Genomic DNA, 27,192 nt, shown 5'->3' with positions numbered 1-27,192 from the left:
AACTCATACTTGTTTACAATACAGGGATATCTCCTACCTTGAAAATATGTCATGCGGATCCAACTTAGACCCCAGGTGATTAGACACCATCCATCCAGCCTTGAACCCTGGATCCCAGACATAGAAACGACAAAATTCTTCACAATAGCTACGGGAAACAAATCCCAATCGGGAAAGCCTTAATACTGCTAGGCCACCAACAAGTGCCAGCTCTAATATGATATCCTGACAATGAGGAAAATGGGAACAACTTGACCTAAGAGCAGGTTATCCTACCTCACCAGCTAACGATGAGACAAAATCAGAAGACTTGTCACCCTTTGGTCGGTCCAAAAGCCAAGATCTCGATTTACAGATGACTGGCTACTAGAACCATGACTGGACTGTATATATCTTGGGACCAAAAAAAAAAAAAAAAAAAAAAGCCCTAGTCTAGGGTTGGAATTACGACCTGCACAACAACCATGATCCCCACTTCCAAAGGTCTGGCTGAGACAATTGCAACAGAATGGGGCTTCTGGAAATACAATGAAAGACGCTATCCTAGGTTCCATCCTAGGATCAGTGCAAAAACCAAGACTGCCAACCACAGAAGATGGATTAAAATGACACTGAGAAAACAGAACTTCTAGAACCACAAAGAAAGACTTCATCATAAATCCCATTCCTGGACCTGTACAGATACTGAGATCTCTAGATACAGAGGTCTGATTTTATCACCCAGGAAGGAGCAGAAGCCTTCCAAACCCCACGAAAGCACCAAGAGGAGAGTAAATGAACCTGAATGGAGTCTATCGTTAATCCCATGACAATATACTCCAAGGGTGGAGAAACCCCATATCTCTTAGGCCAAGTGAATTCCTTTTCGAATGACCCCCCAATATTTACTGTGCTATTGCAGGAGGAGAAAAAAAGACAAAAAGCACAAAACATTTTTTTAATTTTTTATATATATTATTTTTTAAATACTTTTTTAAATTATTTTTTTTATTTTTATTTACCTATCTACTTCTTGTCGATTTCCTTGTTTTGGTGTCATTATTGAAGTTGTTGTCCCCATTTATATTTATGTTTTTTCCTTTTCTTTTCTTTCTTTATGTGCCCTGCCATGTTTTTTTTATCTCAAGACCATGGCTATTTTTGTGGTGCTTATCGTTGTTATTGTTGGAGTGCTCACTAGATATTTGATACTTCTTTTTGTACTGTTGAGTGTTTCATCTTATTTTTCTCCTTCGTCTCTCAAACTGATGATGAGAGCTTCTAGAAGTATCCCGCCCATTTTCAGTGTATTAGAGTTTTACCCCAGTTTATTACTGTTCTCTTCTTCAAACAAAACCACTTAACTTGAACTATCTAGTCCTGCCTCCCAGTTAGAGGGGGAAATAAGGGAGGCACCAAGACCAAACAGGTGCAAGACTACTAAGTAGTAAACTAGGTACAGAGGGGCCCACATTTTCTAGCAGCCCCGGGGGTGAGGGAGGAGGATATGGGAGGTAGGACGAAAATGGAGGTGTAGGGAGGACAAATCGGCAATCAGAATCCCCCTGATTTTATGTAAATATGTACATATTTATTATTATAAATATAAATATACAATATTATTGTCAACAATATGTAAGCCACTATGTTCAAAATAAAAATTACATTAAAAAAAGAAACAGCAAAAACTTATATTCCTATTGAAATATAGTGAACAAAGAAGCTCTGATATATATTCTCAATAGAATATTATTCATCAATAAAAATAGATGAAACCATTAAAAAAAGTTGTAAGAGATATAGAAGATCATATATCTAAATAAATTCCCCTACCTCTAATGTGTTGGCACTACTATGGCAGGTATCCTGAATTTTGTGAGCCTTTATGGTACTAACACTAATGGGGTTGGAGTGGGATTTGTGACAGCACAGACAGCCTATCTGTTCTATATCCTTGTCTTTCCTTAAAGAGGTGACATTAGACCATTTATTCATACTATAGGGCTCAAACATTCCAGATTCTGAATAATCATCAACTTGGGCTGTCAATATAAAAGTCAGGGCGCTCCAGGATATAGTACTAATAGGATATAGATGTAAAATGTATGTAGATAAATACAGAGATATGTTTATAATAACATATAATCTTAATAATTCATAACTTATTTATAATTTATAAACTTATAAAAATTAACTTATCTTTTTGTGGAAACAGATATTTTTCAAGGTCTGTATGGTAAATTGTATATCCAGGAGATCTAGGAGAGCTGATAGCAAAGTTTTGTCCAAGTGTAAAGACATAAAAATCTATAAAGTTAATGATATAATGTAATGGCCACAGGTTTAAGACCCCAGAAAAGCTAATCTTTTAGTTTAAGTCTAATTCAGGATAAAAATGTTACCCCAGGTTTTGGGAGTAATGATTTTGGAGAGGGACCCAGTAATGCTCAGGCCTTATTACTGACTCTGTGTTCAGGGATCACTTCTGGAAGTGCTCAGGAACCATATGTTATTCCAAAGATTGAACCAGAGATTGTCATGGGCAAAGGAGGTAACTTGGACCCCTGCTAATTCTCTGGCCATAACATCCCAGTTTGAAGCTAATAAGGCAGAAGGAATTCTCTATTCCTCAGGGAGAGATGCTTATAGTGACTGAATTAAAGTCAACCTGTGTTACAGAGGGCAATCTGTATTACCTTGGCTTATTGATTTAAATGTTAAGCATAACAAAACAGCAGCCTCACAGAAAAGCAAAAATAATGCTTGAAAGGTTAGATCTATAATACTGCAGCTAGGGTGCTTGCCTTCTCAGCCTTTCTGGGTTTGATACCTAACATCTCATATGTAATTCTTGAGTGCAGTCAAAAATTATCCCTTAACCTTGCCATGTACACCTCTCCCAAAAATGTTTGACTAAATTTCTTTGTCCCAACACACAATTTATTAAATCTTGCAGGTATGCATTAATTCAAATATATTTATATATTAATAACAATTTAACTGTGTATGTAATAAATTAATTGCAAGTTTTACTTTTTCATAAGCAATAAATAGGGTAGAGGGTTGTTTTTTATGATAGAAAAAACTTGATCTCATCTGGAAAAGTGAGAAAGTGATTTCTAAAGAAATAATGTTTTATTGAGACCCAAAACATGAATACAAACTAGTAAAGTGGTGGTAGAGTAAAAATGAGCATTCTGTAAGAGAGAATAGCAGTTACGAAGTTCTGCTTATTGCTATTGCCTATAAGATTCAACATAATCTAGCCCTCCTTTTACTTTTCTTACCTCACTCATGTATAGTGATGTTATGGAAATACCCATTTGGTTCCTCTAAGCCTCTTTGATTAGAAATGATAAGTGACCAGTCAGAACAAATGTTGACAATGAACTAAGATTCTATACTAAAACTAACATTCTACATTCCAGTAGTAGAACTTTAACATCTGTTTATTTGCTGAGTTATAGTAATATCCTTTTTGTGACTTCTTAAATGGGGAAGGCTGCTATTGCCTTTGAGCCTTCACACTAATTTTCTATTCTGTTTGGTATTTTTATCCTATATTTTCTAAAAAATCTGTGTAATATCTCACCTGTCAGATATGTGCTCTCAATATAAAAAGGCCTCCATTCTCCTTCTAATCTTTGGTACTCCCTATTACTCCTTGCCCCAAGTGGCCTATCATTATTCAACTGATATTTTGTTTTTGCTTGCTTGAGAATGGTTTGTCTGGCTGATAAATTGAAAGGGTAAAAGAACAGACAGACCTTGGCCCAAATCCATTTAATTTCTCCAAAATATTTTAAGCTGCAGGAGACAATGGGAATATACTTATAGGTTAGGACCCAGAACAAGTTCTGGCACAAGAAGACACTAACAAATATCAACAGCTTGATAAGCAAGTGAGTAAACAGTTACTAGGACCTAAAATGTTAGTGTCTTTCCTTGGGTGGAAAGGTAATAACCTTTGAAAATAATCATAATCTGTTGCAAAGAGAAGTTAATAGTGGTATTATCAAGGGGAGAGCTTAAATTCTAGCACAATAGCCTTGTTAAAATAGAGATTTTGATGATAATAGAGAAGAAAAATGATATAAAACAAATGGTTTTTAGACTCACATAGAAAGTTAATAGGTTTCTCTTTTAAGAGTGATTTAATCTGTGCTGGCTTCGGCAGCACATATACTAAAATTGGAATGAGACAGAGAAGAATAGCATGGCCCCTGATCAAGGATGGCATGCAAATTCGTGAAGCATTCCATATTTTTTTAAAAAAGTGATTTAATCTTGCCCTGAAAGAGGATTATACTCTCTAGGTGTAAATAGTCATATTGATTCTCTCAACAAACAAAAAGTTTATTTTTACTTTCACAGTCCATTTTATTCATGGATTTCACAGTTATCAAGCTACAACTCAACTTATAAGTTTCTGTCACAATGCGTTTAGGAGCACCCTCCTTAGTGAGCCTGCTTGATCAGCAGAATAATGAGAATAATGCCTCAACTGTGTGCCTTTAGGGGGACTATAAACAAGATTTATTTCTTGTTGTCTTTAAAAGACTACCTAAATTAACTTTATGATATTTACAGAGTGAAGGAGAAATAGCTCAACTCACAGTTGAGGTTATTGGTAGTAGGAATTCAGACTCCTGCTTCCTGATCTTGCACAGAAAGACTCACCAATTGTTGAACAAGATCATATTCTAATACTCTTATTGATTTTACCTTCTTAGTCTTCTGTATTTCTTAATTAATTCTGAGAACTGTAAGAACTGTCATTCTGCTAATGTAACCCTACAACCAAATGCAGCATTGTGTTTCTTTTTTGGAGGATAATGACATCTAAAACACCATTGATGAGGGGCCGGGGAGATAGCATGGAGGTAAGGCGTTTGCCTTTCATGCAGGAGGTCATCGGTTCGAATCCCGGCGTCCCATATGGTCTCCCGTGCCTGCCAGGAGCAATTTCTGAGCCTGGTGCCAGGAATAACCCCTGAGCACTGCCGGGTGTGACCCAAAAACCACAAAACAAACAAACAAACAAACAAACAAAACCAAAAAATCCCCACCATTGATGAAGGGACTAGTGAGGTCAGTAAGGCAGAATCAAAGTAAGGGTGACAACACAGGAAAACCAGGACTTGTGGGAGTTGGGAGTGCCAAAGGTACCAGGAAATAAGTGAAGAAAAAGGAACTAGATCTTTTAAATATGTAAAAGAGAGCACCAAGAGTACAAAAAGAAGTCTGAGTAACTCCAAAAAACAAGAACAGCACTAAAATCAGGATAAGATTTCCTTGACCTGGCCTTATTCTTTCTGATGGGGGTTATTCATAACACTGCCAAAAGTTTCATTCATTGTTGCCTTGTTCCCACTGAAGGGAATGAGAGGGCCAGTGTGTATCCCTGAAAAATGGAGACATAAGAGAAGGATGTGCCTATGAATGAGGAATGGTTGATTACATAGAACCAGCCTATTATGTAGAAAGTTTTATACCAAATTAGAGATCCTCAGAGCCATAATATTTTTCCTTCACAAATTTATTTTTGAGTAGCAAAGTTGTGGACATATGAGAGTCAGCAAACAAAGCTCTTTTAGATGCAAGAAGGGCACAAGACTTTGCTCAGATGTAAAAAAACTTCAAACTAGTAGCAAAGCAATAACAAAGTTGTGAAGTATGACCTGTGAGTATTTTTAGGCCAAAGATAACTTTTGAAGATGAATTCCTATTGGGCACTAGCTAAAGGGGACTGGCACTGAAATAGGGGAGAACTAGAGGATCATGGCTGTTCCACTATGCTTCATGACTCTGTGTTCCTCTTAGACAAAAAATGTCAGCATGGACATAGAAAACATCACTCTACAACCATGACAATGGAGAAACAATATAGGCATCCACCATGCTTAGAGAATAGATATGGTAGCTCTGATGATCCAGAAAAGTACCAACTACCCATTTGACATCTCAGATAAGGACTTTAGAGAACATCCTATGGAGGATGTTCATAGAACTCAAAGCAAACCTGGGATGAATGGAACAGGCCACAAATAAGAATCAAGAGGATCTGAGAGTAGAAATAAGATAACTTCAAACTGAAATATCAGGACTGAGAAACTTGTAGGTGAAATGAAAACCTCACTGGAAAGCCTATCCAACAGAGTAACAGCCCCTTAACAGAATCAGTGAGATAGAAGATGAGATGCTTAACAACTTTATACAACAGAAAAGGTTGGAAAAGAGCTCAAAAGAAGCAATCAGACCATAGTAAAAAATCTCAAAATATGTGAACAGAGGAATATAGAAATCTTTGATAAATTCAACAAAAATAATATAAAGATTATTGGAATTCCAGAAACACAGGAAGAAAACCCCCATGAAGAATCAACAATCATGGATATCATTACAGAGAAACTCCAAGAGCAAGAGTGCATAGAACCAAATCCTATATGCTCTAAGAGTACCAGCCAAAAGAGATCTAAAAAAAAAAAGTACCCCAAGACACATCCTAGTCAAAATGATGAACCCCATAAATAGGAATGGAATGCTAAAAGCAGCAAAGTCAAAAAGAAATTACATTCAATAGAATATCCCTAAGATTTACTGCAGATTTGTCACAAGAAACACTCAATGCATGAAGGGAGTGGAGGAATATAGTGATACAACTCAATGAAATAAATGCATTGCCAAGAGTACTTCACCCAGCACACTTACATTGAGGTTTGATGGAAGGATAGACAATTCACAAATAAACAAAAGCTTAGAAACTTAGCAGACTCAAAACCAGCCTTAAAAGATGTACTGAAAAATCTAAGATAAGACCAATAGACACACCAAACTCCTACTAAAAGATGACACCAAATCCCATGATAATGATCTCTCTCAGCATCAATGAACTGAAGGCATCAGTTAAGAGACACAGAGTGGAAAAATGAATCAAAAAGCTGAATCCACCATTTTGCTGCCTACAGAAAACACATTTGAATAGTCAGAACAAACGAAAAATCAAACCCATAGGTTAGAGGACAAACATTCAAGCAAAAACCTCCCTAATAAAGCACAGAGTGGAGGACAATTCGGTGATGGGAATTCCCCTGATTTTATGTTAGTGTGTACCTAAAATATTATTGTCAATGATATGTAAGCCACTATGATTAAAATTAAAATTATATTAAAAAATAAACACTGGCAAAGAAAAAAAAAGAAATGTCAATTTAACCCACCACTGTGACATCATAAAAAAATTAAAAAGGTGGGGCCGGAGAGATAGCATGGAGATAAGGCGTTTGCCTTTCATGCAGGAGGTCATCGGTTCGAATCCCGGCGCCCCATATGGTCCCCTGTGCCTGCCAGGAGCAATTTCTGAGCCTGGAGCCAGGAATAACCCCTGAGCACTGCCAGGTGTGACCCAAAAACCAAAAAAAAAAAAAAAAAATTAAAAAGGCCAGAGTGGCCATACTAATTTTAGATGATACCTCCTTTAAAAGTGAAAAGTTATGAGACAGAGATGAACATTTCTTAATAATTAAGAGATTTTACAACAGAAAGAAATCAAACTCCTTAGTATATAGATGCCCAATGAAGGTTCAGCAAAATATTTAAAACAACTGCTGACAAACTTGAATGAAGATATCAATAACAACACAAAACAATGGGAGACTTCAACACTGCCTTGTTACCACTTGATAGGGCATCCAGGCTGAAATCTAATAACAATATACTAACACTGCAAGGAGCAATGGATTAAATTGGCCTAGTGAAATATATATATGTACAACTATATATATTAAATATATATTATATATATTAAAGTTGCCTAGTAGATTTATATATGGACAGCTATATATAATTATATAGTATATAACTATATATAAATCTTGGACTCCTATAACCTTGCAAGGTTGAACCAAGAAGGTCTTGTATATCTGAACAGGCCCATCAATATTGAGGAAAATAAAATGGTAATCAAAAGTCTTCCCCAAACAAAAGCCTAGACCCAGATGAATTTACTAACAAATTCTTTCAAACCTTCCAAGAGGACATACTGCCTATACTTTTCAGGCTCTTCCAGGAAATTGAAGAAACACTCTCAAATAGTTTTTATGAAGCTAACATCACCCTGATACCAAAAGCAGACAGAGATGCCACAAAAAAGAGAACTCCAGACCAATATCTCTGATGAATACAGATGCATGTATCCTCAACAAAATCCTAGCACTACCAAAACAAGTGGAGGCAGAAATAAACAAATGGGATTGCATCAAACTAAGAAGCTTCTGCACTTCAAAAGATACAGTTCTTAGGTAAAAGGTCACCCACGAAATGGGAGAAATTATTCACACAATAACCATAAAATAGGAGGCTAATATCTAAGATATGCTGACAGAACTTAACTATAAAAATACCTAACCCATCAAACAATGGGGAGAAGAAATAAACAGAGATTTCCTTAAAGAAGAAATACAGATGGCCAAAAGACACACGAAAATCTGCTCCACATCTTTAATCATCAGGAATATGCAAATCAAAACAATAATGAGATATCATCTTACACCATAGAGACTGGTTTTTCAGTGGAACAAAAATAACCACTGCTGGCATGGATATGAAGAGAAAGGAACTCTCATTCACTACTGGTGGAAATGCCATCTAATCCAGCCTTTCTGAAAACAATATGACTATTCCTTTAAAAAACACCAGGGAGCTGGAGAGATAGCACAGCAGTAGGAAATTTGCCTTGCATTAGCCATTTCAGGACAGACGGTAGTTTGAATTCCACCATTACATATGGTCCCCTGTGACTGCCAGGAGCAACCCATGAGTACCACCTGGTTTGACCAAAAAAAAACCTGAATATTGATCACTCATATTATCTAGCAATGAGGGATATACCCCATGATCACAAAAACACAAAACAATAATGTCCTCTGTACTCCTATGTTTATAGCAGCAAATAGGATCCAATGTTTCACCAAGAAACTTATACACCATGACCAAGTAGGATTCATTCTGGAGATGCAAGGATGGTTCAACATACACAAATCAATCAACACAATACACCACATCAAAAAAATAGGAAATTTAAAAACCATATGATCATATCAATAGATGCAGAGAAAGCATTTGATAAAGTCCAACAGCCATTAATGATTAAAAAAACTCTCAATAAGATGTGAATAGAAGGAAATTTTCTCAGTATAGTAAAGGCCATTTACTACACATCCATGGATATTTACAATTGCCAGAATCTGGAAACAACCCAGATGCTTGACAACAGATGAGTGACTAAAGAAGCTGTAGTACATATACACAATGAAATACTATCCAACTGTTAGAAAAAAATGAAGTCACGAAATTTGCTTATACATGAATGGATATGGAGACTATTATGTTGAGTAAAATAAGTCAGAGGGATAGAGGTAGACATAGAATAGTCTCACTCATCTGTGGTTTTTAAGAAAAATAGAAGACAGTATAGTAATAATACCCAGAGACAATACAGATGAGGGCTGGAAGGACCAGCCTATGATATGAAGCTTACCGCAAAGAGTGGTAAGTGCCGTTAGAGAAATAACTACACTAACAACTACTATGACAATGGTAGAGAAATACAATGCCTGTCTCAAAGACAGTCAGGGTATTTTGGAAAGGGAAATGGGAGAACATTGGCAGCAGGAAAGTTGCACTGGTGAAGAGGTGTGTTCATTTTATGCAATTACAAACAAGTTAGCAAGCATTTTTCTTATTAAATAAATTACTTTAATTAAAAATGACTGAAATGGGGAAGTGGCAATATGTCTTGGTGTGATGCCCAGGTTTTAGTCCTCTTCCCCTCTTCCTTCTTTCACCCTCTTTTTTCTACCCTCCCTCTCCCTTTCTCTCTCCTTTCTTTTTCATCTTCCCTGTCTCTTAGCAAACCATCTCTTTCATTCCAGTTTCCTGTCCTCGCACTGTCCGCAGAAAATAATTTACAGCTTAGTCTTATCAAAGCATATATGACAAATACTAATCTACTGCATGCTACTTGATCCAAATAAGGATCAGATTAAAGAATGAACAGCAGTTTGGGTGTTATTTTAATGAGTGCCTAATATTTTGAAAATAGTAAAATGAGGTGTTGCAGTTGCTTGCTGTCCAAATTGCCTCTGCTGTGGTCATATACTATGAGCTCTGTAAGGCCTTGGTGTTTACAGTGTCATATTGACATACATATATTGCCATCAAAGTAGAATTACCTGGTCATCTTTGGGAACTCAGGTGATAATAATACCATACAACTTGGTAATTAAAACACCTGGTCCAAGAACCAGACCTTGAAAAAAGAAGATCCCATACTTGACTACCAGCATCAAAGAGACTCTGTTAAAGCTACTTTAGTTTGTCCTTATTTCAACTACAGAACAGGTCCTAGTGTGCTCATGGTTGTTACACTAACAATGCCTCTACCCAACATGCACATGCATAACACACACACCACCACCACCACAGAGTTGGTGGGGGCCTTAAAATATTAAAATTTTCTAATTAAAGCCAGCCACCAGGCACATAAGCCACATAGTACAATGCATTTATGCACAAGCCTGTGAAGATTCTACAAGGAGTATGAACATTAGGTCACACATATTTTATAGGTAGGAAATAGAAGAAACAGGAGCTTTCCTTTCAGAACCTTTTAGAACCTATGCCTTTCTCTTCAAGGCTGTGCCTAAATTCCATTTAAATCTAGAACTCTGATAGCTAGTTCTATATAGCCTGTAAGTCACCAGGCAGAATTATTTTTCTAAAGAATCTTGGAGATCTCTAGATTAGCATAGTTTTGTTCTAAATTGGGAAGAAAGTATATTTATATGCTTCCATATCAATATATAAATATAGAATAAAATTGTTTTTAGGCCATAGAGAGATTAAGCACAGAAAAACTGATAGAATCCTATAATTTAGTAAAATAGAAATCTACCACAGGTGACATAAACCTTAATATTTGAATGGCAGGGTTCAGTTTTTCTATTGTTCTGCAGATATAACTTCTCTGCATAATATTTTTTTAAAGTGAGTCTTGGATTAAGGAGAGAATATTTACTTTCCCTACTTTGAGGGATAGGCTATACTTGGTGGTAGGTTAATTTTTATTTCTCTTCAAAATGTCTGTTATATTAAAAGGAATTACTAAGCCCCACTTTTCTAATCTTGTCTTGCATCTTAGTTCTGTGTTCTCTTATAGAGGAAAGGCCATGCTTCTGCAATGTGTTTCATGTCATGCGCCATGTGGAAGTAAACATTTAATTATTTTTGGTTTTTGAGAGATATAATTTTACCTTTCCTCGTTCTGCTGTTTTGTTTTGTTTTGTTTTCGGGCCACATCCGTTTGATGCTCAGGGGTTACTCCTGGCTAAGCGCTCAGAAGTTGCCCCTGGCTTGGGGGGACCATATGGGACGCGGGGGATCGAACCGCGGTCCTTCCTTGGCTAGCGCTTGCAAGGCAGACACCTTACCTCTAGCGCCACCTCACCGACCCGTTCTGCTGTTTAAGAGACAAAAGTTTAAGTCAGTTAATCAGCTGGTTCAAGGTCACTGGGTTAGGTTGGTAGAACATAAACCCAAATTTGTATCTATGTCTGGAAACTACTATCTTTCTTTCTGTAGTAGACATACATACACTAAAATTTAACTAATGGAAATTGAATATTAATCTAGACATTAATTAATTTTTGCAAGTCAATGAAACTTATTAAGAAGAAAAGAACAGGGAAAGGAATCTAATCACATGAATAAGTGGGGAGAAGTTATTGAGAATATAGCAGGAACTCAATAAATATATTTTGTCTGGGTAAATATTACTAACAAATGTTAGCAACATCTCATGAATTTATGAGTAGGAAAAGACAGAAGAAAGAATTTTCAGGATACTCAATGTAGGGATATTCCTGGAAAAAGTACAAATTAGAATGGCCAGAAGGCAGCAAAGCTATTTCAAAGGTAGTAAATTTCAAGAATTTAAGAGACAGCATGGATTTTCAAAATATAAATCTTACAGGAAAAATTAATAATAGCATGATGAATTCGTAAAACATAACCAAAGGCCACATCTCCTGCCCTGGAGGCTGAGGTCAAGTACAAGAACCAGTTCCACCCCCAAAATATCTTTAGGCTAATCCAGCAGTTTGCTAAATCTTGTGTTCTAAATTAAATATTAACTAGAAAGTTTTCATATTCTTCATTAGCTCTTAGACACATTCTTGTTCTGTTTTCTGGTTTTAGGGAGTTGCCAGCTTGATAAACTACAGGAAGCCTACATGAATTTCACATTCAATTTATGGAGTTCTGACTCTAATAATGCCTAAATAATCCACAGTGAAGGCTGATAATGGGCAATGTAATTCATTTGGAAATGACACTTCTAGGCTTTTTAAAGTTGTCTGTGTCTCTTTCCGAATTTTGTTTTTGTATTGGGGAAGGAAATAAGGGGCATAGGTTGGATGTTGCATTTGCATGTGACCGAAGAAATAGTTTCCTTTCCAGCAAGAGTGAGGATGTTCTTCCTAAAAATTGGCAACAGTTTTCTGTCCAGTTTTCCTGCTCTTTATCTTGGCCAAAGCCTTTGGGTTTGGCCTCAAAGGCAGGTGATATTTATCTATACAAGCAGGCCTCAGTCTGAACTCATACACTATTTAGAGGGCAACCTATTATTGGCCACTCTACAGATGTTTGTATTGTATTTTTTATTCCTTTGGGAGCATGCCTGTTCTTTCCCATTGTGTATCAATCTTGATGAATATGTTAAGTTCTGCTGTATAACATCTGTCAAATTGGGAGCAACTTCTTTCCCCATTTGGAGTGCAGATTTTTCTGGCTTTGTTACAGTACCTGGACTACATTTTTTGAGCTTCCTACTCTTGCTAAGATTGAGGTAAATGTTTTAAAGATGATCATTGCCACAAACATACCACCATCTGCTTTCTGCCTTCAGATTTTTCCTCTCTGTGCAGCTGTCCAGTAACTCGAATCTTATCCTCAATTTTTTATTCAATAACTCAAATAATATCTTTAGGTTAGTCCTCTTTCTAGCAAGAAGACCAGAAGACCCTTCAAGAATTCCATTGGTCCATCATCTATGAGGTTGACTGGACACATATCTATCACATTATGGAAGTTAGAGCCCCACCAGTAAACAGAGGGCATGCTGTAATTAGATAATTTGGTTTGTCAGAGAGGTGTTTAATAATGAGATTCATACATATGCATGGTAAAATTTCAGACAAGACAAGAAAGAATACTATGTTGGTATTGTAACAACCCATAAAGTGTACAGGAACAAGGACAGTATACAATATCAGAATTAGCTGTCAAACATTTGGGTACTAATTTACTATGCCCCCTTTAGGAAGCACAGAGAAACATTGTTTTAATAAAAAAAAATAAAGCGGGGCTGGAGAGATAGCATGGAGGTAAGGCGTTTGCCTTTCATGCAAGAGGTCATCGGTTCGAATCCCAGCGTCCCATATGGTCCCCCGTGCCTGCCAGGAGCAATTTCTGAGCATGGAGCCAGGAGTAACCCTGAGCACTGCCGGGTGTGACCCAAAAACCACAAAAAAAAAAAAAAAAAAAAAAAAAAAAAAAAAAAAAAAAAAAAAAAAATAAAGCCTTGCTTTAACGGCCCCTTTAATGGGTGAACTCAGTGGTTCCAATCTAGGAATTCTAAGCAAGATCTTGTTACTTTGGGGCATTCTTCCTTCCCTTCATTGACTTAACTCCCCAGTTGTCGACATCCTTTTCACCTTTTCAGAACCAAGGGCTTTCATTGAAATCCTGGTCTTTGGGGCTGCTTTGGAGGAAACCCAAAAGAAGGCACAACATATAGTTAATAAACATGCTGTTCTTGTTAACAGTCATCATCTTTTGTATTACTGTAATGTTCTGCTACAACAAAAAGACACTGTAAATATTTACTTACCTTAAAAACAAATAAACTGGTGTCAGAATATTTCATGTCTGAATACACCTAGTAGTAATTATATAAATCATGGTGCCTTAATAGCTAACACAACTAATTTTTAAAGTTATTTGTAAAAAAAAGAAAAAAGGTAAAACAAACTAAAAGAAAAACTAAAAAATAAGTAAAATGAAATAAAACTCCTTAAATTTGTAACTAAAGTAGTAACATCTATTTCTGTGCTAGAGTTTTAAATTCTAATTCCAAATATTACTAGGACACTAGGACCTTATATACTTTCTTGGTAAATCAAATAAATAGAAAATGAAAGGCTCAAATTGCATGATACCCCTCTTTGTTACTTTACTATCCCTAATGTTAGAGAATTGGATCCTAGTTATACTCCAAGCTGAAATCTTACACATGACTAAATTCCTTGGGGTAGTTTTGGTATAGCGGGGAGGCAGCCATGTGTCTCAGGGCACAGGTCCTGATGTGGGATCTGAAAACCTAAATATTTAGGGGCTGGAGTGTTAGCACAGTGGTAGGGCATTTGCCTTGCATGTGGCTGACCCAGGATGGACCACAGTTCGACCCCCGGTATCCCATATGGTTTCCCCAAGTCAGGAGTGATTTCTGAGTGAATAGCCAGGAGTAACCCCTGAACATCACTGGGTGTGGCCCAAAAATAAACAAACAAACAATAACAAAAGCCTAAATGTTTAGATTCAGAATTTATTCATACTGTACAAGGCTTTGTTTCATGAGAAACTTACAAATACAGAAACATAGTCACCACACTTATATTTGGCCAGCTCCATCGATTCACTTTATTATTGAAAGAGATGTATACCAAACTGTGAAAATTTATAGATAAGCCAACCTCACAGCTGAAAACTGATCACCTCAAAGGAGAGGTAGACCAGCTCCCCACCCTGCCAGAGCAATGCCAGCTGCACCCACCACCTACAACTGACACTATAACAAATGGCTCAGCTTCATTGTTTAACTTCTTTATCATTGCCAAAATGATAAAAACAAACAAACAAACAAACAAACAAGCAAACAAAAAACAATTCCAGGTATTTGGGCTGACATCAGCAGAACTTTTATGGAGTGAATCCGGGCACTTTTCACCTCCATATTCCTCCTTCTTATACTTCTGTACTTCTTGTACTTGGCAGCCCTAACCACAACCCACAAAAGCTGTTATTTTAGCCACAGAAGTGGAATTCCTGGAGTGTGTGGCTGCATATATGACCACGTAAAAACTCCGAATTTTTAATACTGTCAACACAGTTGGAACACAGCAATTTAGACATTAATATGGGTTCAAAGTCATATAATATTCAGCAACAAAGCAAATCACAGAAAATCAATTAAAAATCATGTAGCAAAGCTTCTGACAATGACATAATTGAAAGATACAATAATTTTCACAAACTGTTTTATTATTGTGCTTTAAAAATAATTTTATCACTCCTTACCTTTAAACAAGTAATATAAAATATATTATTTTGTGCCTGCCAAGGGGATAAGCTTGGGGATGGGTGAGACTCCATGAGACAGTGATGGAGAAGATTTCACATTGGTGGTGGGATTGGTCTTTGAACTAATGGATTATGAGCTGCTATAGAATACATAATATTCAAATAAAGTAATTTAAAAAATCTTACAAAGTCTGATGCTTACTGAAAAATCTGGATAGAACAAATTCTTTTATAACAAACTTCAAAAGTACAAAGATGATTAACAATACAAAATTGAACTTCTTGGGGCCAAAACAATAACACAGCAGGTAGAGCATTTGCCTTGCATACGGCCAACCCAAGTTTGATCCCTGACATACCATATGGTCCCCTGAACCTGCCAGGAATGATATCTGAGTGCAGAGCTAGAAGTAATGCCTGAGCAAAGATGGGTGTAGCCCCGCAAAAGAAACAAAATACCTCCAAAACCAAAGAATTGAAACTCTCAAAGAGACAACAAATGGCATGGGAGAAATAGTTGAACAATGCATTGTGCTGCTACAAATTATTAAGGATGAGTATAATGTGGAGAAGTACACAAGTAATATATAAGTAAATTCCGTAGATGCATTCTATCAAGCTAGTCCCTTGGATCCTGTGAACTACATAATACTTTCCTAGAGTGTCTTACATCCAGAGCCTGCTCAGCTGTTTAACTCAGATCAGCCTCCATTTTCCCTTTCAGCTGGGTCTGTATAAGTTACCATGGAACAGCAAATGATATAAGCAATAGGCACTCAGCACCTAGTAGCAGTCTAACTTCTTCAAGCCATGTCAACTTGTCTCCAAATAGAGCTCCAGAATTATCTTATTTTAGTAGTGAAGATGAATTTGATGGTGCTGATGAATTTCACCAAAGTAGTTTGTCCCAAAGCTGCTTAATAGACTCGTCTAGATCTGCCATAATCTTGACATACAGTAACTCAAGAAATAGTCTAAAGCACACAGACACAATGAAATCACTCAATTTTTCCGTTCCTAGTGGAAATAATAATGAAGATGATGAGAGATTGTGTGAAAGAGTATGATCATGTATCTTTTGTCACAGCATTAATGATCAAAAGGATGCCAGAGAATGAATGGTCCATGTTGTGATGTTACCTCTTATCTGTTCACTCAAGAAGAAAGGGGTTGGTTGTCAAGAAGCCATAAAAGCTCATTTTGGGTGAGAATTATTTTTTTTTTTTGGTTTTTCGGGCCACACCCATTTGATGCTCAGAGGTTACTCCTGGCTAAGGAGCTCAGAAATTGCCCCTGGCTTGGGGGGACCATATGGGACACCGGGGGATCGTATCGCGGTCCTGATCCTTGGCTAGTGCTTGCAAGGCAGACACCTTACCTCTAGCGCCACCTCACTGGCCCCTTGGGTGAGAATTTTAAGTGCAATTGGTATTGATACTAATCAATACTAAAGCGAATGCAGAGTCGCATCCTGCAGGACCCTAGGTTTCCAAAAACTGTAACATTTGTGGCTGAGCCAATTTCCCACCATCAACCCATTTCAGCTTTTTATGTTGAATGTTTTTAGCAAGAAGATACAATTCAGTGCTCATATCTGGATCAAATCAAAATTCTTGGAGTTCATAACACAGGACAGGACTGTGCTTCATGTCTAGAGTATGAGGAGCATCGCATTATAACATTCCACAATTGTTATAGAAGATCTGTCTTCACAGTGCCCTGAGTGAAATGCAATATAAATTGTTCCCAAACTGGTTATAGTGCAACCATCATCTTCCTCACTAAACTTTTCTGTAGAGACAAGAAACAAAGAGTAAGATGTTCTTTTGCTCAGTTGAAGGAGAATTGAATGTATATAGTTTCCTATAATCAAGAAGAAAGTGAGGAATTTTGAAGATCAGAATGAATACAAGTCCTTGGGAAGGATGCTACTTTCACTTAAAAACCAAGACATTCGAACTCTACCCAAGACCTCCCTGCTTGGACCCCACACCTCACAAGGAAATCTCAAAAGACAATGGGGAGGCCTATACTTTCATCATAAATATAGACCTATATAACACAACCTGTTATCCTGTTTCTCCCCAAATGTAAAGTGATCTCCAGTATCACTTTCTCCCTTTTTCTTTGTTTTGTTTTCTTTTTTCTTTTCTATTCTTGTTAGCTTCTTTTGTTTGTTTGTTCTGTATTGTTTTGTTTTAGTTTTTGTTATTTGATTTGATTTGTTTTTGTTTCTTTTGGGTCACTCCTGGCGGCACTCGGAGGGTGCTCCTAGCTGTATATTTGAAGAATGCCCCAGGAGGGCACAGGGGACCATGGGGGATGCCGGGATCTGAGCAACCATCTTTCTACAGGAAGGACAGACGCCTTGTCTCCATGCTATCTCTCCCGGCCCCACTTTATTCCTTTAATTACATCTTTTTTTATAATTACGTCTTTTATTTAATCTTTTTTTAAAAGAAACTTTTATTCCTTTAGATATGTGTGAGCATATATATTCTTAGTTTTTGCCAGGTGTCTGTTTTCTTTTCTCTCCACCCCCAAATCCACAAGCAATATAATGTAGCAATATAATGTAAAGACATATTAAACAAAGGGGAAATTGTACTTGTAAAATAAGCTCTTATCTACTAGGGATAAGAACTCATACTTGTTTAAAACACAGGGACATCTTCCACACTGAACATATGTCATGTGGAAACAACTTAGGCTTCAGGGAACTAGACACCGACCTTCCAGTTTTGAATCCTGGATCCCAGACATAGAAACGACAAGAGTTCTCCACAACAGCTCCAAGAGCCAAATCCCCTCCAGGGCATTCACATTGCTGCTCTGACTGCCACCATGCACCAGTTCCCTCCCTCCCTCCCTCCCTCCCTCCCTTCCTCCCTCCCTCCCTCCCTTCTTCCTTCCTTCCTTCCTTCCTTCCTTCCTTCCTTCCTTCCTTCCTTCCTTCCTTCCTTCTTCCTTCCTTCCTTCCTTCTTCCTTCCTTCCTTCCTTCCTTTCTCTCTCTCTCTTTCTCTTTCTTTCTTTCTTTCTTTCTTTCTTTCTTTCTTTCTTTCTTTCTTTCTTTCTTTCTTTCTTTCTTTCTTTCTTTCTTTCTTTCTTTCTTTCTTTCTTTCTTTCTTTCTTTCTTTCTTTCTTTCTCTTTCTTTCTTTCTTTCTTTCTTTCTTTCTTTCTTTCTTTCTTTCTTTCTTTCTTTCTTTCTTTCTTTCTTTCTTCCTTCCTTCCTTCCTTCCTTCCTTCCTTCCTTCCTTCCTTCCTTTCCTTCCTTCCTTCCTTCCTTCCTTCCTTCCTTTCTTTCTTCTTTCTTCTTTCTTTTCTTTCTTTCTTTCTTTCTTTCTTCTTTCTTTCTTTCTTTCTTACTTTCTTTCTTTCTTTCTTTCCTTCTTTCTTCCTTCCTTCCTTCTTTCTTTCCTTCTTTCTTTCCTTCTTTCTTACTTTCTTTCTTTCTTTCTTTCCTTCTTTCTTCCTTCCTTCTTTCTTTCTTTCTTTCTTTCTTTCTTTCTTTCTTTCTTTCTTTCTTTCTTTCTTTCTTTCTTTCTTCATTCCTTCCTTCCTTCCTTCCTTCCTTCCTTCCTTCCTTTCTTTCTTTCTTTCTTTCTTTCTTTCTTTCTTTCTTTCTTTCTTTCTTTCTTTCTTTCTTTCTTTCTTTCTTTCTTTCTTTCTTTCTTTCTTTCTTTCCTCCTTCCTTCCTTCCTTCCTTCCTTCCTTCCTTCCTTCCTTCCTTCCTTCCTTCCTTCCTTCCTTCCTTCCTTCCTTCCTTCCTCTCCTTCCTTCCTTCCTTCCTTCCTTCTTTCTTTCTTTCTTTCTTTCTTTCTTTCTTTCTTTCTTTCTTTCTTTCTTTCTTTCTTTCTTTCTTTCTTTCTTTCTTTCTTTCTTTCTTTCTTTCTTTCTTTTTTCTCTTTCTTTTCTATATTTATGGATTTCATGTGGTGTCAGAACAATTTTCCCGTTGCTGCTATGGCAATAAGAAAAAACTCCGCTTTTTTCTGCTGAGTTCTGCAGAAAACTTAGGATTTGAAAGCAAGATGTCTGCTCTTTTACCAAACTTTATTCTTTGAAAAACATTTATAAGTTCTGGTCTAAAATTCTGCCTATAACAGAATATGAAAGTCTAGCACAGTTATTGATATATAAAACATGTTTGTAATTCATAAATTATATAAATTTAATGATTTTATATAATTCATTATAAATGTCACATTTAGCAGTACTCAGGGCTACTCCTGATTTTGTGCTTAAGTCTGTAAGATAGAAATTAGTTGATAGTGAGAAAGACTATTTCAGAATTATTCACATATTTTAACTTTCTTAGATAAATACATCTGCCCTTTGTTGCACATTCCTGATCTGGCCCGTGAGTGCCCGCTGTATAAAATTATGATCCATAACTCTCTATAAAAGAATGAGTCAAGGGGCGCGAGAGATAGTATGGAGGTGGGGCATTTGCCTTGTATGCAGAAGGATGGTGGTTCGAATCCCGGCATCCCTTATGGTCCCCTGAGTCTTCCAGGAGTGATTTCTGAGTGTAGAGCCAGGAGTAATCCCTGAGCACTGCAAGGTGTGGCCCACAAAACAAAAAAACAAACAAACAAAATGAGTCAAAAACACAAATGGTTGTCTTTTTAGAAGAAGATTTGGGACCATTTTCACTGAAATACTTAGAAAAGTTCTTAGTAAACTGCTACCACACTTTATAAGTTGTATACTACAAATCTCAAAGGAGTGAAAAGGTATAGACAGTGTTCTAATTTTGTCATGATAAATATAAAATGCAAGTATATATGATTCACCTCTTGTATACCAGCCAATGTGCTAATTAATAACTTGGAAGAGAAAAATTAGAAAAAAAGGCAGTTGTTGGTCATTGCCACTGAATAAATTATCTCACAAATAAAAATTATATAATAATAATAATAATCAATAATTAGTGTTTCAAAGAGACAGTCTGGTTTGGTAGAAGAGCTTTCCTGAAAAAGAGCCTGTTCATGAGAATCGAAAGATGTGAGTCATTAATGAGGTGGTAGAGGAAGGTAAGGTGTGACCAGAGTCTGAGCAGAGAAAGCCAAGTAGAAGAGCCAAATATCACAGTGGCTCAGACACAAAGACTGAAATACGTAGGAGACTGAACTGAAGACATAAGGGCAGAAACATTTATTCATTCATCCATTCACCTTTGCTTCCTTGCTTGTTTGCTTCCTTCCTTTCATCCTTCCTCTTTCTTCCTTTTTCCTTCCTTCCTTCCTTCCTTCCTTCCTTCCTTCCTTCCTTCCTTCCTTCCTTCCTTCCTTCTTTCCTTTCTTTTTCTTTTGCTCTCTTTCTTTCTCCCTCCCTCCCTCCCTCCCTCCCTCCCTCCCTCCCTCCCTCCCTCCTTTCTTTCTTTCTTTCTTTCTTTCTTTCTTTCTTTCTTTCTTTCTTTCTTTCTTTCTTTCTTTCTTTCTTTCTTTCTTTCTTTCTTTCTTTCTTTCTTTCTTTCTTTCTTTCTTTCTTTCTTTCTTTCTGTCTTTCTTTCTGTCTTTCTTTCTCTCTCTCTTTCTTTCTCTCTTTATCTATCTCTCTTTTTTCTTTCCCTCTTTCTTTCTCTCTCTTTCTTCTTTCTTTTCTCTTTCTCTCTTTCTTTCTCTTTCTCTCTCTTTCTCTCTTTCTTTCTTTCTTTCTTTCTCTCTTTATCTATCTCTCTTTTTTCTTTCCCTCTCTTTCTTCTTTCTTTCTTCTCTTCTTTCTTTCTCTTTCTTTAATCTCTCTTTTTCTTTCTTTCTCTCTTCCTTCCTTCTTTCTTTCTTTCTTTCTTTCTCTTTCTTCTTTCTTTTCTCTCTTTCTCTTTCTTCTTTCTCTCTTTCTTTCTCTCTCTTTCTTCCTTTCTTTCTCTTCCTTCCTTTCTTTCTTCCTTCCTTCCTTCCTTCCTTCCTTCCTTTCTTTCTTTCTTTCTTTCTTTCTTTCTTTCTTTCTTTCTTTCTTTCTTTCTTTCTTTCTTTCTCTCTCTCTCTCTCTTTCTTTCTTTCTTTCTTTCTTTCTTTCTTTCTTTCTTTCTTTCTTTCTTTCTTTCTTCCTTTCTTCCTTTCTTCTTTCTTTTTTCTCTTCTTTCTTTCTCTCTTTTCTCTCTCTTTCTCTTTCTTTCTTTCTCTCTTTCTTTTCGCTCTTTCTCTTTCTTCTTTCTTTTTTTCTTTCTTTCTTTCTTTCTTCCTTCCTTTCTTCTTTCTTTTTTCTCTTCTTTCTTTCTCTCTTTTCTCTCTCTTTCTCTTTCTTTCTTTCTTTCTTTCTTTCTTTCTTTCTTTCTTTCCTTCTTTATTTCTTTCTTTTTTCTTTCTTTCTCTTTCTTTTCTATATTTATGGATTTCATGTAGTGTCAGAACAATCTTTCCATTGCTACTATAGCAATAAGAAAAAATTTCACTTTTTCTGCTGAGCCAGCCTAGAGACACCAAGGACCATAATCCCTCCAGGACCCACACCTGGTAAGATGTCCCCACCCAACGAATGTGGGGTCGATTCCTGACATGTGATTGGGCACCCAGAGACTTAAAAAGGACAGCAGCCATGCTCTTTGCCTTTTATCTGCTGAGCCATCCTAGAGACACCAAAGACCATAATCTCTCCATAACCCACACTCGAGAATTGCGGCTGCGCTTATCTTTTAAACCCTGAATTTCATTTCTCCACATTGTAAGAAGCAATCTACAGCCTTCCAATGGAGAAATTTTGCAGTACACCCCCATGTTTAAAGAAATCAAGATGGCTGCTCTGATAATCTAAAAAGTAGGAAACAGCTAGGTATTCTCTCAAATAAGAAGTTTAGAGTAGAATTATGGAAGATGTTCAAAAAGCTCAAATGAAGCTGCGATAGATTTGACTAGAGCACAATTAAGCATCAAGTAGATGACTGAAATTAGAAATTTTCACACTGAAATAACAGGTCTGAAAAACTGAGCTTATGCAACTCTTGCCAGGCCTGGGATTTGGGGAGACCCCATGCTAGAGGCTTTCTCCCTAGCCTGGGGAGTGTTGAGAATATTAGCAGGCCCCACAGCCATCCCCCTTTTTCTCCCTTGGACTCCTGGTGCTGGCTCAGATGACCAGAAGTGGGTTCAAGTGGATTCTTAGGGGTCCTCAGGCTTCCCCCCTCCTTCTGTACTCCAGGGGGGAGGTACATAGGGAGGAAGGTGGGCAGATATCTGGCTTCTGGTTTCCCCTTTGATTCTGGAGGCCAGCTCTTGCCAGGTATGGGGTTTGGGGAGTCCCCATGCTGAGGTCTTCTCCCTAGTCTGTGGCGAGAGTGCTGGGAGGCTTGGCAGGCCCCAGCCGTCTCTGTCTTTCCCCCCTGACTCCAGGCCTTCCCTGGGTGCCAGCTCAGATGGCCAGAAGTGGGTTCAGGTGGACCCTTAAGGGTCCTCAGGCTTCCCCCCTCCCTTCGTACTTCATCAGGAGGTGCAATGGGGAGGAGGGTGGGCAGACATCTGGCTTCTGGGTTCCCCTTTGACTCTGGAGGTCAGCTCCTGCCAGGTATGGGGTATGGGGAGGCCCCATGCCAGAGGTCTTCTCCTAAGCCTGGGGAGTGCTGGGAGGCTTGGCAGGCCTCCAGCCGTCCCCCTCTTTCTCCCCTGGACTCCAGGCCTTTCCTGGGTTCCAGCTCAGATGGCCAGAAGTGGGTTCAGGTGGACTCTTAGGGGTCCTCAGGCTTCCCCTCTCCCTCTGTACTCCAGGGGGGAGGTGCACGGGGAGGAGGGTGGCAGATATCTGGCTTCCAGTTTCCCCTTTGATTCTGGAGGCCAGCTCTTGCCAGGTATGGGGTTTGGGGAGTCCCATGCCAGAGGCCTTTTCCCTAGCCTGGGGAATGCTGGGAGGCTTGCAGGCCCCCAGACGTACCCCTTTTTCTCCCCTGGCCTCCAGGCCTTCCCTGGGCACTGGTCCACATGGACTCTATAGGGGTCATCAGGCTTTCCCCCTACCTCTCCCTATGCTAAAGGAATGCACTTTGGGAGGAGGGCATGCCATTCTAGCACTGGTTTATGTTGGGACAGTCACTGGAAATTTTTTCTCCTTGGTCTCCTATTGATAGTATTGTATGCATATAGTTTATATATGCATAATATCCATCTTGTATTGTGACCTTGATACTGCCCTACAAAGCTCATTTCTAATCTTTTACTGCCTCAGTCCCAACCTTTATTTCCCCCCATCTTCCCATGTAGGTGCAGCTCATGACATGAAGCTCACCACATAGAGTGATGAGTGCAGGTTAGAGAAATAACTACACTGAAAACTATCATAACAATGTGAATGAATGAGGGAAATAGAAAGCCTGTCTTGTGTACAGGTGTGGGTTGGGTGAGGAGGAGAGAGAGATGAGAAATTGGTGGTGGGAATCTTGCACTGGTTGAAGGGGGGTATTCTTTACATGACTGTAATCATACAATACAATCATATTTGTAATTCATGGTGTTTAAATAAAGATATTTAAAATTAAAAATTCCTTGGATCATTAAGATGTGGTTCATAGATACTATGGAATGCTACATAGCAGTAATGAGTAATACAATCATGCAATTTGATGAAACATGGTAGAAACTGGAAAACATGCTAAAGTGAAATAAAGCCAAAAGAAGAAGGATAAATGCAGGATGATAACACTTTATAGAGGTATTTAGGATAACTGCATGAAGAAATGCAATGGTTTAAAAGGGGTTGTCCCCCAGAATGGAAGAAACTATTCACCTAATACCCATCAGAAAAGGGACTAATATCAAAAACATACAAGGTGCTGACAGAACTTAATAAGAAGAAAACATATAACCTCATCAAAAATGGGGAGAAGAAATGAACAGACAATTCCTCAAAGAAGAAATAAAAATGGCCAAAAGACACATGAAAAAATGCTCCACATCACTAATCATCAGGGAGATGCAAATAAAAACAACTATGTGGTACCACCTCACACCACAGACACTGGCACACATCACAAAGAACAAGAACAATCAGTGCTGGTGGGGATGTGGAGAGAAAGAAACTCTCATTCACTGCTGGTGGGAATGTCAGCTAGTCCAGACTTTATGGAAAACAATATGGAGATTCCTTAAAAAAAAACCCTGAAAATTGAGCTCCCATTTGATCCAGCTATTCCACTCCTAGGGATATACCCTAGGAACACAAAAATACAACACAAAAATCCCTTCCTCATACCTATATTCATTGCAGTGCTATTTACACTAGCCAGACTCTGGAAACAACCAAGATGCCCTTCAACAGACAAATGGCTAAAGAAACTGTGATGCATATACACAATGGAATATTATGCAGCCATCAGGAAAGATGAAGTCATGAAATTTTCCTATACATGGATGTACATGGAATCTATTATGCTGAGTGAAATAAGTCAGAGGGAGAGAGACACAGAATAGTCTCACTCATCTATGGATATTAAGAAAAATTAAAGACATGACTTTAATAAGGCCCAGAGACAATAAAGTTCAGGGCTGGAAGGGCCCGAAGGACTGGCTCTCAATTTGAAGATCACCACAAAAAGTGGTGAATGCTGTTAGGGAAATAACTACACTAACAACTAGCATGACATTGTTAAAGAATGAGAGAAGTAGAATGCCTGTCATGATACAGGCAGGGCCAGGGGAGGAGTTGAGAATTCACCAGTTGCACTGGTGAAGGGTCGGTATTCTGTTTATGACTAAAACCTAACTATGATCATGCTTGTAATTATGGTGATTAAATAAAGATTTATATTAAAAATATTTTCAAAAAATAAAAAATAAAAGGGGGTTCTTGTGAACACTCTAGGCTACAGAGTATAGTGAGGTGAAGGAAAATAATTGAGTGGAGGATAAATATAAATATCACATCGTGAGAAACAGAGACCAAGGTGTCACAGGTGCATTGGTGCTATGAAGAAAGGACAGAACTAAATATCCAAGCCGTAGTCAACAACAATGAAATTATGAGGCCCAAACTTGAACAACTGAAATTAAAAATGGGCCTGTTAGTAGGGCAGGCTGGGTTGCTGGTGGTGGTGGTGGCATGGAATACACTCTGGGAACATTGCAGGAGGGAGGATAAGACCGGTGGTGTGATTGGTCCTGAAATATTATATGTCTAAAACCCAACTATTAATAACATTGTAAATTACAATGGTTTAAATAATAAAGAAAAAGTTTTTGCTTAAATCACAGTATATCAAAGGAAAAAAGGAAGATAGAAAGAGAAAGAGCAAGAAAGAAGAAATAATGTCTACCACAGAGGCAGGCAAAAGAGTACAGGAGGGAAACTGAGTCCATTGGTGGTGGGAAATGCACACTGGTGAAGGGATGAGTGTTGGAACATTGTGAAACTGAAATTAATCATGAAAAAGTTTGTAAGAGTGTATCTCAATGTAATTAAGATAAAAATTTATTAATTAAAAATAAGTACTTTGAAAAAGGAATAAAAGTTCTTTCTTATATTGAAATGCCTTAACCCTAATAAAGAAGACAGATAATAATAAGGAAAATAAATCAATATATACTTCAAGTGAATGCTATGAAGTTTAAAGCAAGTAAAGAAAGTATTAAAAGAACTTTTGATGTGGTGAAGTAGAGATTGGGGTCTTTGAATATATAATTGCTATCTGTCTTGTGTAGGATCTTTTATATTCTGTGAAGTACCTGGACATGCATTCAAAAGAGTACTGACTTTACTGACTGGAGTAAAAACTTAATAACAAGAAATTGTAGGGGCTGGAGAGATGGCACAGCAGTAGGGCTTTTGCTTTGCATGCAGCTGACCCAGGGCAGACTGTGGTTCAATCCCCCTGGGGCTCTATATGGTCCCCCAAACCAGGAGCAATTTCTGAGCGCATAGCCAGAAGTAACCCCTGAGCGTCACTGGGTGTGGCCTCCCCCAAGACCCCCAATAATTTGTTATGCATTCTGAACAAAGAAACTAGAAATTATATAGTCACATTTTTTCCCTTACTTCTTTCTATCTTTAAAATGTAGGACCTCAGTGGGAAGAGAAACAACAGTCAAGTATATTAATTGATATGGATTTGAGGGAGAGGATGAGGGAGTGAGTGAGAGAGATAGAAAAATAGATAGGTAGGTATATAAAGAAAAAAGAGAAAGAAAGAAAAAGAAAGGAAGGAAGGAAGGAAGGAAGGAAGGAAGGAAGGAAGGAAGGAAGGAAGGAAGGAAAAGAAAGAAAAACAAGAAGAAACTAGAAGTTTCTGTGTCATGATCCCAGATGAACTTAGGTGGTGAAAGGGATATAAATCACCCTTTACCTGGGACTAAAAGGATATAAATAAGATTGCAGTGGTGTTATGTAAGGGAATCTTATTCTAAATTTTTCCCAAGATATTAATAGTGCTTATTAAAATATAAATAGTGTAAGTTATGTTTCCAATAGTCTGTGTGCCAATGTACAGAGAGGAAATATCCCATGATAAGGGGGAAACTTGTAGGTTTAACTAAATTTATAGCACAAATAGTATTAACACCAAAGAAAAACTATCATCAGTGTAGTGGAGTGACAGTTAAATTTTAGATCAAATTTCAGTCAAATTTCAAATTTCAGATGGTCTAGATCTAGAACATTCTACCCTCAATTTATGGGTCAGAAACTTGGCCTCTTATTCAGTGGAAAGGTGTAATGTAAATGCAAGATAAAGAGAGAAAATCTTAATTTAGACTATCCTAGCAATTATTTGAACTACAATAAGCTTTAACTTACAGGCATCTTCTTATATGTTCTGTGTACTCTTACATGATTGTTGTCCTATACTTCAAGCATTGAGCGTTTAGCATTAAAG

General features: G+C 37.6%; 1 non-coding gene and 1 pseudogene across 1 annotated transcript; both read left to right on the top strand.

Moving 5' to 3' along the window:
- Positions 1–4,140: 4,140 nt before the first annotated feature.
- Positions 4,141–4,247, top strand: LOC126007332 (U6 spliceosomal RNA). Its single transcript, XR_007494913.1, has one exon. It is a non-coding gene; the product is annotated as a U6 spliceosomal RNA (small nuclear RNA).
- Positions 4,248–15,870: 11,623 nt separating this feature from the next.
- Positions 15,871–16,463, top strand: LOC126007263 (oxysterol-binding protein-related protein 9-like; annotated as a pseudogene).
- Positions 16,464–27,192: the final 10,729 nt, after the last annotated feature.

Source organism: Suncus etruscus, chromosome 4 (assembly GCF_024139225.1).
Source record: "Suncus etruscus isolate mSunEtr1 chromosome 4, mSunEtr1.pri.cur, whole genome shotgun sequence".
Taxonomy (NCBI): Eukaryota; Metazoa; Chordata; class Mammalia; order Eulipotyphla; family Soricidae; genus Suncus; species Suncus etruscus.
Note: the sequence above shows the minus strand (reverse complement) of the source record. Positions and strands in the feature narration are given on the sequence as shown.